The sequence below is a fragment of the Pseudoliparis swirei genome, chromosome 9 (assembly GCF_029220125.1).
Source record: "Pseudoliparis swirei isolate HS2019 ecotype Mariana Trench chromosome 9, NWPU_hadal_v1, whole genome shotgun sequence".
NCBI classification, from domain to species: Eukaryota; Metazoa; Chordata; class Actinopteri; order Perciformes; family Liparidae; genus Pseudoliparis; species Pseudoliparis swirei.
In genome coordinates this window covers 17,568,608-17,578,509 of record NC_079396.1, presented here as the reverse complement: position 1 = coordinate 17,578,509, position 9,902 = coordinate 17,568,608, and the positions used below count along the sequence as shown (strand labels likewise).

Sequence of the window (9,902 nt, the reverse complement as noted above, 5' to 3'; positions counted from 1 at the left end):
GGCATGGCCCAGGCTCTAAACAGCCTGAATGCAACCAAAATGCCTTTTATCGAAGGACCTTGTGCAGTTTAAGCCCCCAAAGGGATTGGCTCTCAAGCCCCGCATTCACGGTTTAGGCCCTATGGACAGGGGACTTTCCTTGGTTTCCTCCTTTTAGAAGGGGCACTTAAGTACCTGGACGATTCTTAATGGCATGTTTTGATGCCAACCAGCGGCCTTGAGGATAGCGTTGGTCTGAAGTCCCCAAAGTTTCACAGAAATTTTTCCTTTCATGCCAGCCGAGGTCAAACTTTGGGGGCCACAAAAGCGCCCCCTTTAAAGTGCAGGCGGTGAAGGATTGGCCTCCTCCAACAGTGTGCCCAAAGGGGCTGACATAAGCTCCTTTGGGCCCAACGGCCCCTTCGAAGGTTACAGTGTCTCGGGGCAAAAGGGCTTCATTCCTGCATCCTGCACTGTTTGCTGCCTGCAGAGGGGGAAAGGACGCCAGTGGAGTTTGGGCCTCCTGAAGAGGAGTGCCACAGGGTCCACTTCACTCAGGACCCTTGGTCGGCCCCGAGTTCTCGGGCCGACTGCATCGGCCTGCGAGGCCTCGACACGAGAGTGCCAGTTATGCAGTCCAGAGTTTGCTGGGGGATGGAGAGGGAGGCAGGTCCTGAGCCAAGAGAGGGCGTATCCTAGAGACAGTTTACAAAGGGGCCAACGCCCACCAGAAGAAAGTTGTTCACGGACGGTGCTTCCTGGGCACATCCACACAGATCAAACCTTGGGGCTTCCGACTGGTCACCCCGTCCGCCGAACCCTTCCAAGGCCATGCTTGGAAGCCCGACCAGGCCCAGCTGGCCGTGGCCTTGTCCACGCCCTTGGTCTTAAGGTCGCCCTGCAACCCCTTTTCCTGTCGTCCCAGAGGCGGACGCCAAGGAAGAGGCTGGAAACCTGCTTTTGGGGCCCCGGGCCGGAGCTTCCCTTGATGGAACTGGAACTGAGGGTGAGAAAATGAGTCGGCGAAAGGAAGAAGAAGCTGGTGCCGTTAGGCCCTTTTGAACATGAGCTGGTGTGGTGTTGGCCCTCAAGAGGCATGCCACTGACAGCTGGGGAGCGGTGGGGTCACCGGAGGAGGAGTTTTGGGGGGCCAACGGCCCCAGGCTTGCTTGTCGGAATAACACACCCTTGGAGAGCTCTAGGGCCCTGGTTCCCCACCCAGGGGCCCCCCAATATTTTCTAATGCCCCTGAATTTTTGTCATGGTTTCCCGGAAGGGTTGGTTAATCTGTTACCGCGATTGGGGCTCATTTGGAAAAGCTGGTGCCCTGGAGGGGTTTTAGGAAGTGCCAGAGGAATGCATGAGCTGAACAAGGATCTTAATGAGTTCTGTTCTTTGGACCTTCAGTTGACCAGTCACAGCACCAGTGTTCTCTGCCCAATCCATGAAAAGGGGGTGCTGGGCTATGCGCCCACATGAAAAACCGGAAAGGCCCTTTAGCCCGCCTCCCCTCCCTTTCCGTGGTTCCTTTAGATTTTTGAAAGTTTCCCTTTTAAAGGGGTTTTTTCTTTTTTTTGGGCTTTTTAAAAGTTTCCCGCCCGTTATTTAGCCAAAGGGAGAAACTTTTGTTTTGGTCCTGTTTGGGAAAAAACAGGGGCTTTCAAAACACTGGCCCCCTACCGGGCACATCCACCCCATCAGGACAAGAGCCTGGGGCACGGGAACCCTGACTCAGCCCAGACTACCCCCAAACCCTTTCCAATGGGCCTAGCCTTCGCCCGCCTTTCACAGGCTCTTAGTGTCCCTGGCCCCCCTCCCTTCCCGCCCCTGCCCTTGGTCCCAGCGTCCCTCAACCCCTTTCCTTCTCCCCAGCGCCGACGGCAGCCTCAGAGGAACCGCAGGCCCCTGGCCACCTGAGAGACTTGTTTGCCTCGAGGCGGGACTTTGTGGGGAGGGTAGTGTAACGGACTGAGGGAATGTTATGTTATAAATGTTATGTTCCGGATAAGTGAACGTCTCACGAGCTGGTAGCTGTGAGGCGGTCTGTGATTGGACAGCGAGTGATGTTGTTGTGTGTGTGTGTTGTGTTACGACTGCTCAAGCAGAGCTATGACCCGGAGCAGACGTGAAGCTGGTTTGGAGGTTTTCACGCTTTATGGGGTTTTGGCGAGGGCTACGGCCAACAGTAGCTTGTTCTATGTTCTCTGAATAAACACCCTATAAGCCATCTACGTCTCGTAGCGTTCCTGACCCAGGGTCGCTACAATATGTATTTAATGCCGTTTATTTCCTCTGATATTTATGTTCATGGTTAATTTCCAGCATAGTTGTATACATCATGTATTTACTTGTTTTATTTGGGTCATTTTGGAAATAAACATTCCCACATGGAAGAGTGAGGATATGATGACCACGAGGCAATACATATTGACAATTGAAAAATAAAGAGACAGTTGAGTTTTTCTTATTAAGCAGCCTTCAGTTAGCACCCAGTCACAGCACCACCTGTGCTTCACCTGTAACCTTCACATCTTATTGACAAAAGAGAGCCAAGGGTTCTGCTGCAGGTCACATTGAGGGCTCACACCTGAACTCAATCCCATGTATATCGGCTCTGATCAAGCCAGGCTCCTCCCACTTCCTGCTCCTTCTCAGATGGCTGTCCCTCCAGACCTGCTATTCCCAACACGATACTTTCTGACAAGATACATCACTATATCAATCGTAACATTTAAATAGCAGTTTCTATAGATCAATGTTGAAAAGATTCAGCTCATAGTGTATTTTATATTTTTGTTTTCTTCATACCAGCTGCGTTAGAAATATCTCCTCCCCTTATCCATGTTGGCACTCCTGTTTATGGTTGAAAATAAGTTGACAGTGGCTGTGTCTACTACCGCGCACTTAACGAAGTACACTGCAATTCAGTGCACTGCATTGCAGTGCAGTGCGTCGCTGATGAAGTGCTGTCTCAAATGGAACACTTAACCGTTAACCACTTGGCGGAAGTGACGGACGCAAATCTGTTCACGGCACCAGCGAAATTAAGCCGGGAGAGACATATGCAAATCTTCTTGCGATCCCGTAACCCTTAAAGTGACAAAATGAATGCACTTCTTGCCCTCTTGTTGTTCCTTGATTACCCCTTTCTCCACCCCATGTGGAAACTGCGATACCTCCACAATCGCGGCAGGAGCCTCCGCCTTCTGGCTGAAGTCGAGATGGTATATGTAAATTTAATTGTGATTTTGCCTTACCTTCACAGCATAGCTTCATGTAGTAGTTGCAATTAAATTCTCCTCGCTAGGTATGCTAAATTCTCAATTATCTTTGTCAGAAGTAGCCTTCTTCTTTGCAATCCACATACACACCATATGGAAATAAAACATAAGAACTCTGTACATGTTTGTCCCTAGATTCCAATTAGTTTTAAGAATTATCCACTGAAATGATAGGCATCATCTGGGTGAATTCACACAGTAATAGGCCTACTTTGACTGACTGTACTTTTATACACATCTCTGTTATAGTGAAGTTTACCCTGATACAGGAATCAATTAGCAATTGAACACACAGGCATATTAATTATTGTTACAAACATGCATCAATTCTAATATAAATCAGAAAACGCAATAAAAGACTACAAAACCTCAATGACAACATTTTATTGATAAAATGACTTACATATTAATATAATCTTCCCCTCCCCTCCCCACACTCTACAGCAGCCACCCAGTCCCAGGCGGCGCTGCCGTATCAATGTTGCAATGCCACTGCTGGCGTTGTATTTTGATGGCCACAGTGACATGAGGGTGGACTTCAGGCTCACCAGAGTCATTCAACGCCCTCATGGCTGTGCTGGGCACTGACTGACCACGGTTGGGGCCCCGAGATCTCCTGTCTAGTTTTTGGCTTGCCAGCGCCACCTCCTATCGGGTGGTGGCCAGGGCCTTCGACAGGCCCCGGGGCTCAGTGCATGATGCCAGGGTCCTGAATAACAGCCCCATCTTCTATGAGCAGTCATACCCTCCACCAGGATACTGTATCCTTGGGGATGGTGGCTCCCCCTGCCTGTCCCAACCCATCTGCCTCATGACCCCTTCAGGCAGCCTGTCCGCAACCACCTCCAAGCTACAACTGCTGCCTGTCAAAGGCGAGGTGTGTTGTGGAGAGGTCCTTCGGGATACTTAAGACGCGATGGCGGTCCATCTTCTTAAAGGCCCTGGAGGTGGATGTGAGGTTTGTGCCAGAGGTCATTGGAGCCAGATGCAGATGTCGGGAGGGCAGCAGAGGACCAGCACCAGCACCTCCAGGAAACGTCTCTGGGGCAGGAAACAGAAATAAGATAGCCATTCAGTGCTATGTCCCAGACCACGATTACATTTAAATTAATACATACACGACATTAAAAAAACAACACAACGATGATTGAAAGCTACAATTATTTCAAGAAGGACAAGCTTAGATAGCGATCGTAACGGTATTAATTATCGGGCGGCGTGTTGGTAAACGTCATGGTGTCATGTTAACCCGTTATTAAACTGAGCATATCCATTGTTAATCCATTATTAAAATTGCTATTTCGATTGTTTAACAGAACAGCCGTTGTTTAACACTGTCCGATGACTGACATAGCTATCTGTCGTCGGACTTGCCGCTGGAGCAAGCGCCTGGAGCCGACCTGCCCCCGCTCGTCAAGCGAAAAGTGTCCGATAAAAGTGCACCTTCGTCGGACTGGCCGGGTGGTGGATTACCCAGCTATCTTATCATAACTGCCATGGAGATCCAATGGCATCTAATGCTACCTAGGTATGATCACTAATCTGAGAATGGCATGTTAGTAGTACATTGTATTACCAGTACAATGTGTAACTACCGCTGATACTTACATTTACGGTCTGTAGCTTCGTGGTCTACCGCTTGTGCTGTCCGCCATTGTTTTAGAAATAAAATGAAAAGCTGGCGAAAGGGCTCCTCCTCTTCCGGTACGTAGCCAAGATGGCGGCCGCTTAGTGCGAGTAGTGTCCATCGTTTTACACTACATTTTTGGCCCGTTTGCAGTGCACCATCCGGGTACTTTCAGTGCACTGCATTTTGCTGGTTTTGTCAGTGTGGCGCACTTCGAGCACTTCGAGCACTGAAAGTCAGTGCTCGAAGTGCTCAAGTGCGCGGTAGTAGACACAGCCAGTGTCTCTAGGCTTTCAGTTCGGTTTGTGAAGTTGCCTTCAGGGTCCTAACAAGGACAGCCGCCTTCACGCACCACCTGCCAATAATGTTAACAAGGACCCACAGCCAACACGCTGATGTGGCCTGGTCCAGCACTGGAGGGATTGCTGCCAGTTATGGCCGTATCTTTCCCACATGGTGTCCAGCTCTCAGGAATCCTCCCTGCAGCTTGCCGTACAGCACCTCCTCCATGCAGCCGCGGGAAACAACACATGCACATACCGTGCATGGCCCAGCAACTCACCAGAATTACAAAGCACCTGCACACACTCTGGATAGAATCATGCTTACTGCTGCCGCGTTATGCTTTTATATGGTTAATGTTTTATTATATGCATTTTATTGAACTTGTCTTCTAAATGCATCAAGCAATACCATAACAAATGTGCGGATTGGCCAAAATATACTAAAATATTGTAATCTTCTTATCCACTGTTTTACTCCTTTTGTTCCCCCTTCCTTCACATCTGAGTTATCGGTATGCGGGCTCCACAACATTTCTGCCTGATTATACACATTTAAGGATGGATGGGGAGAAACAAAGCATGCAACATGCTTGAACACAACATTTGTGAACCAGAACAACTGGCTTGTTGTGTATCAGTAGAATCATTTCACGGTGCTCAGGCGATTTAAATGCAGTCACTTCACTTCCCCAACTGTTATGGCATGCATAATAAAGAGGTGGTGAAATCATTTGTCAAGCTTCGATGCAAGTTGTTCTGTACTCGGGGGGGGGGGGTTCACTTTCGCAGATGAGGCAAAGGCTGTTTGTTCGCTTGACTCAAAAGGCCCCAACATTTAATACTTAGAACAAAATGATTATCAAAGCATTTTGTGGACATGGGCTGACCCCTCACATGAGCGCTAATCAGTTTTAATGGGTGCATGTGCTGTAATCGTAGCGCCAACACAGTCCCATGGCTCGGTGCATATTACACTCTGAAATATTAATGACTCTCCAGTAAAAAACATTTAAAGCAAGTCCCGGAAGACATGAGACTGCAAACCTATCCCCCCATGCTGAGCACACTAAGACATCTCAGTTATCTATGTGCGCTTCTCTTATAAGCTTTAATCAATGACCTTAATAAAAGCGTGTCTTAATTGTTCTAAAACCACAGGTATCATCAAAAGATGTGAACAGAAAATGAAGTCGAACAAAGTTTGGGAATTGTACTTTTTTAAGGGTATCTTAATGCCAAAACGCCATATTGTTGTTGTTTTATTCAGCTTGCACATCTCCAGTCAGCTATGACAGCCCTCAACCAGGGCAGCTGAGAGGATCTCGATGGCTATTCTGGAGTCCTTGCTAAACGCTTAGCTCGGGCTTCAGTCCAGACCTCGTCTTGACATCTTCCTTGCCCTTAATACACAAAAGGAAATGATCAAAGCTGCCTCCATCTTTGCAAGATGTTGTTCCAGGGCCCCTATTTTGTGAAACGAAAATACCCTCCAAGATTGTCTATCTCTAGTTTCCATTGTATGTGACAGCTATTCATTCAGCAGAGCCATGCATTTGACACTTAAATGTACTTAAATGCGTCAATCTACCGCCCCGATTGGTCAAGTATCGAGTGAGAAAGCTGCAGCCACTAAATGGTCTGCCATGTAATCGCTCATGGCAACGCTTCACTGTCAATGTACGTCCACAGCAGTGCTTGTTATTGCCACTGACGGGCTCAAATCTTTATTCTAAGTGTCTGACAGCATTATGAAAAGGACCCTACAGAAAGATAAAACGTTTCTCTTTATCTTTTCCGCTTGATCGAAGTTCTCGCTCAAGACGAAGTCTCATTGTGAAATCTTCTGTCGCATCCGCATTGTTGAAGTCAGCTCAATATTCAGCCATAACGTTGAAAAACGTTCGGAAAAAAACAACAAAGGTACCTATGTAGCAATGTATTCATAGTACATACCTATGTAAGTGTGAATGTAAATTGTTAGCAATGGAATACAATTTAATAAAAAAGGGAGAAGTCAGAGAGTGCACAACAGTTGTTTTGTGTGATGTATATTCAGTATACACATATACAGCTCTGAGTGTGACATTTTTCCTCGAGTGCTTGTTTGCTCGTTCTACATCATCATCGCACAGCGGCCAAACCAGTTTACCCACATGCTTCATGAAATCCCTCCATCATATTAAGAGACAACCCAACACATAGAAGACCCATGGATGATAATGACTCAAAGGCTGTGGGATGGAACGATTGATTGAGGGATAAAAGCAGTTGGAAGCTTACTCGTGAAGAGAAAAAAAATCACCAATCGTGACATATTTTGCCCTGATAATCAAAAGTATTCTTTTTCCTAGATTACAATTTGTTGAAAATCAAAATGATAAATTCGCATTAATTGAACTGAACAGAAGAAGAAAAACTAGCAGAGGATGCTCGTCACAGCAGATGGTAAGTGACGCCAATGATACAGCACCTGGACACTACTTAGATCATCAAACAGTTTCCATCTCCTTTCATCATTTTGAACACTAGCGGCCAGACAGTTATTGTTCCGACAAGTGTATCTGTACTGTAATGTTCCGTGAACATATCACAGGAGCACTATCTTCAATACGGCAGTGGTAATAGTCCATAACATTTTGGTTGAAGTGGAAGAAGAACTGGTAATGGGACTATTATCTAAGAAAGAGCATGCACTTGCAATGTCCTTTACGGTACAGATAATCTGAAAAATATCATCACACAAAGTATCCATGACTGCAGAGAATCAGGCCAAATTCTCGGAACCATCATTCAAGTTGGGGCCTGTGAAGGCCTTTAAACCATATTATAATTACAAATTATTCAATCTAATTAATTGTGGGCTTGGTGTTCCATTAGCTTGAGGTTATGTGGGTTACAGCTAATTGAAAATGTTATGAAGCTAATAATGTTTACTTTGTCTTGTGTGGGTTGGACCCGATGCTGTGGAAGTGCATTTCCTCCCTCTCTCCCTTTCATTTCCACGAGCTGTTTGCTTATTGTAATTGTTTTTTTGCCCCTCCAGGGCTACGTCAGTCCTCTAAACTGTATTGACATGGCGTCTCCAGGAGATGGGCAGAATGTTAACCTGCAGTGCTGCTGTGTCCCCTCATTACAGAGCGGCAGGGACCGATGGACACGGGCTGGCCAAGTGGCCGCCTCCTGCTGGCTAAAACAATCATGTGACTGCTCGTCCTTACTTTATATCACTGTCCCAGCATGCCAAAGGAACTCGTTTATCCATGTGTTAAAAACCCAATGTGTTCACACATGCATGCAGTACACTGCAGTGCCTAAAGTAACACTACGACACATTTGTCGGGGATGAGTGATGAGCAGGGTTTGGTCAGATTACTTTGAAATGTAATTATTTTTTAATACAAATTAAATGGAAAATGTAGGAACATAATCCAGAGGATCACACAAAAAATGCAATCTAATTTGATTAATTTTTGGATTACTTCCAAATCAACCTTTGGAAACCTTGCACTTTAAAGCTTTTTTCTTCAAACATTTCAAAAGAAGCTGACATTTATAAATACTTGGTTTTCCTCAAGAGGACAATATTTCTCTTATCATATTGAGTGTTTTACAAAAATATATTTTCCGTGAAGTTTAGGTTTATATTCTATCGACCAATGCTGTTTTTCTTCAAATGGATTCAAGTTAGAAAGATGAAAGAAATGAATTCTACATGTTATAATGCTAGTTCATCTATGTTGAAAATGTTAGATTCAGTAGTTCATGCTGGGTTCAGGTTTCACACACACCATTGCAGTTTGTATGAGAAATTTGGGTTGACTTCTTGATAAAATCTTAAATCTTTCGCTATACGGCTATATTACATGAACTGCCTCCTTATCTTCTCTCCTGACAACAACAACTGCAGCTGCAACCTCCGATCATAAGGACACATTATGTTCGTCATTCATAGAACACACCGTTTTTGTTGAAATCGATTTAAAAGTTTATGGACCTTTATTTTGGTATGAGCTACCCAGACATTTTAAACTAGATTATTCTAGAAACATACACAATTTTTAAAACACTTGAGACTTAATAATAATATATTTATATTATTGTTGACAGTTTGTTTTAAGTCTGTCGTCTTCTTTATGTGTTAACTAACACAATGTACCCCGCGCCCCCCACCCTTCCAAATGAGATTTTAAAAACTCAATGGTATTATTCTAATCCAGACTAAATAAAAGTGAGACAACTATACATTTGAAATTGAACTGAATGAAAAAAGCAAAACATGTTTGAGCAAATAAAAAAGTATTTTGTACAATTAGCAATTTCTTGTGGGGTTGCTTCAATCTTCTCTTAATTTGACAAACAAAATGCAGTATTTATTCATGATAATATGATGCATTGAAAGTGTAAACTTACCACATTAAGTGTGAGGTCAATTTATGCTCTGTGTTAATCTTTTTTATCCAGTGTAATATGTAACCATGAACAACATGTCCTCAATCAAATGTTCTGCCAATATCATTCTGTCTAGCTTCATCAGGTTTCAGCCAATCACACGGCAATAATTATTGAAGGTGGGCATAACCAATAAAACCAACTATTAACACAGTCAGATCATTTTAAATGGTTTGAAAACAAGATATTGCATGGTGCAATATTTTTGCCTCAAGCTATTGAACCTTTGAAGCAGTGGGTCACAGAAACAAAACAGCTTTGCTGTGTTCTAAACCTTTCTTA

The 9,902-nt window shown here is 44.8% G+C and overlaps 1 long non-coding RNA gene across 1 annotated transcript; it reads right to left on the bottom strand.

Moving 5' to 3' along the window:
• Positions 1-3,629: 3,629 nt before the first annotated feature.
• On the bottom strand, positions 3,630-5,158 carry LOC130199695 (uncharacterized). Its single transcript, XR_008832874.1, has 2 exons — positions 4,869-5,158; positions 3,630-4,301 (listed from the first exon to the last, which is right to left on the bottom strand). It is a non-coding gene; the product is annotated as an uncharacterized LOC130199695 (long non-coding RNA).
• Between the last annotated feature and the right edge of the window lie 4,744 nt (positions 5,159-9,902).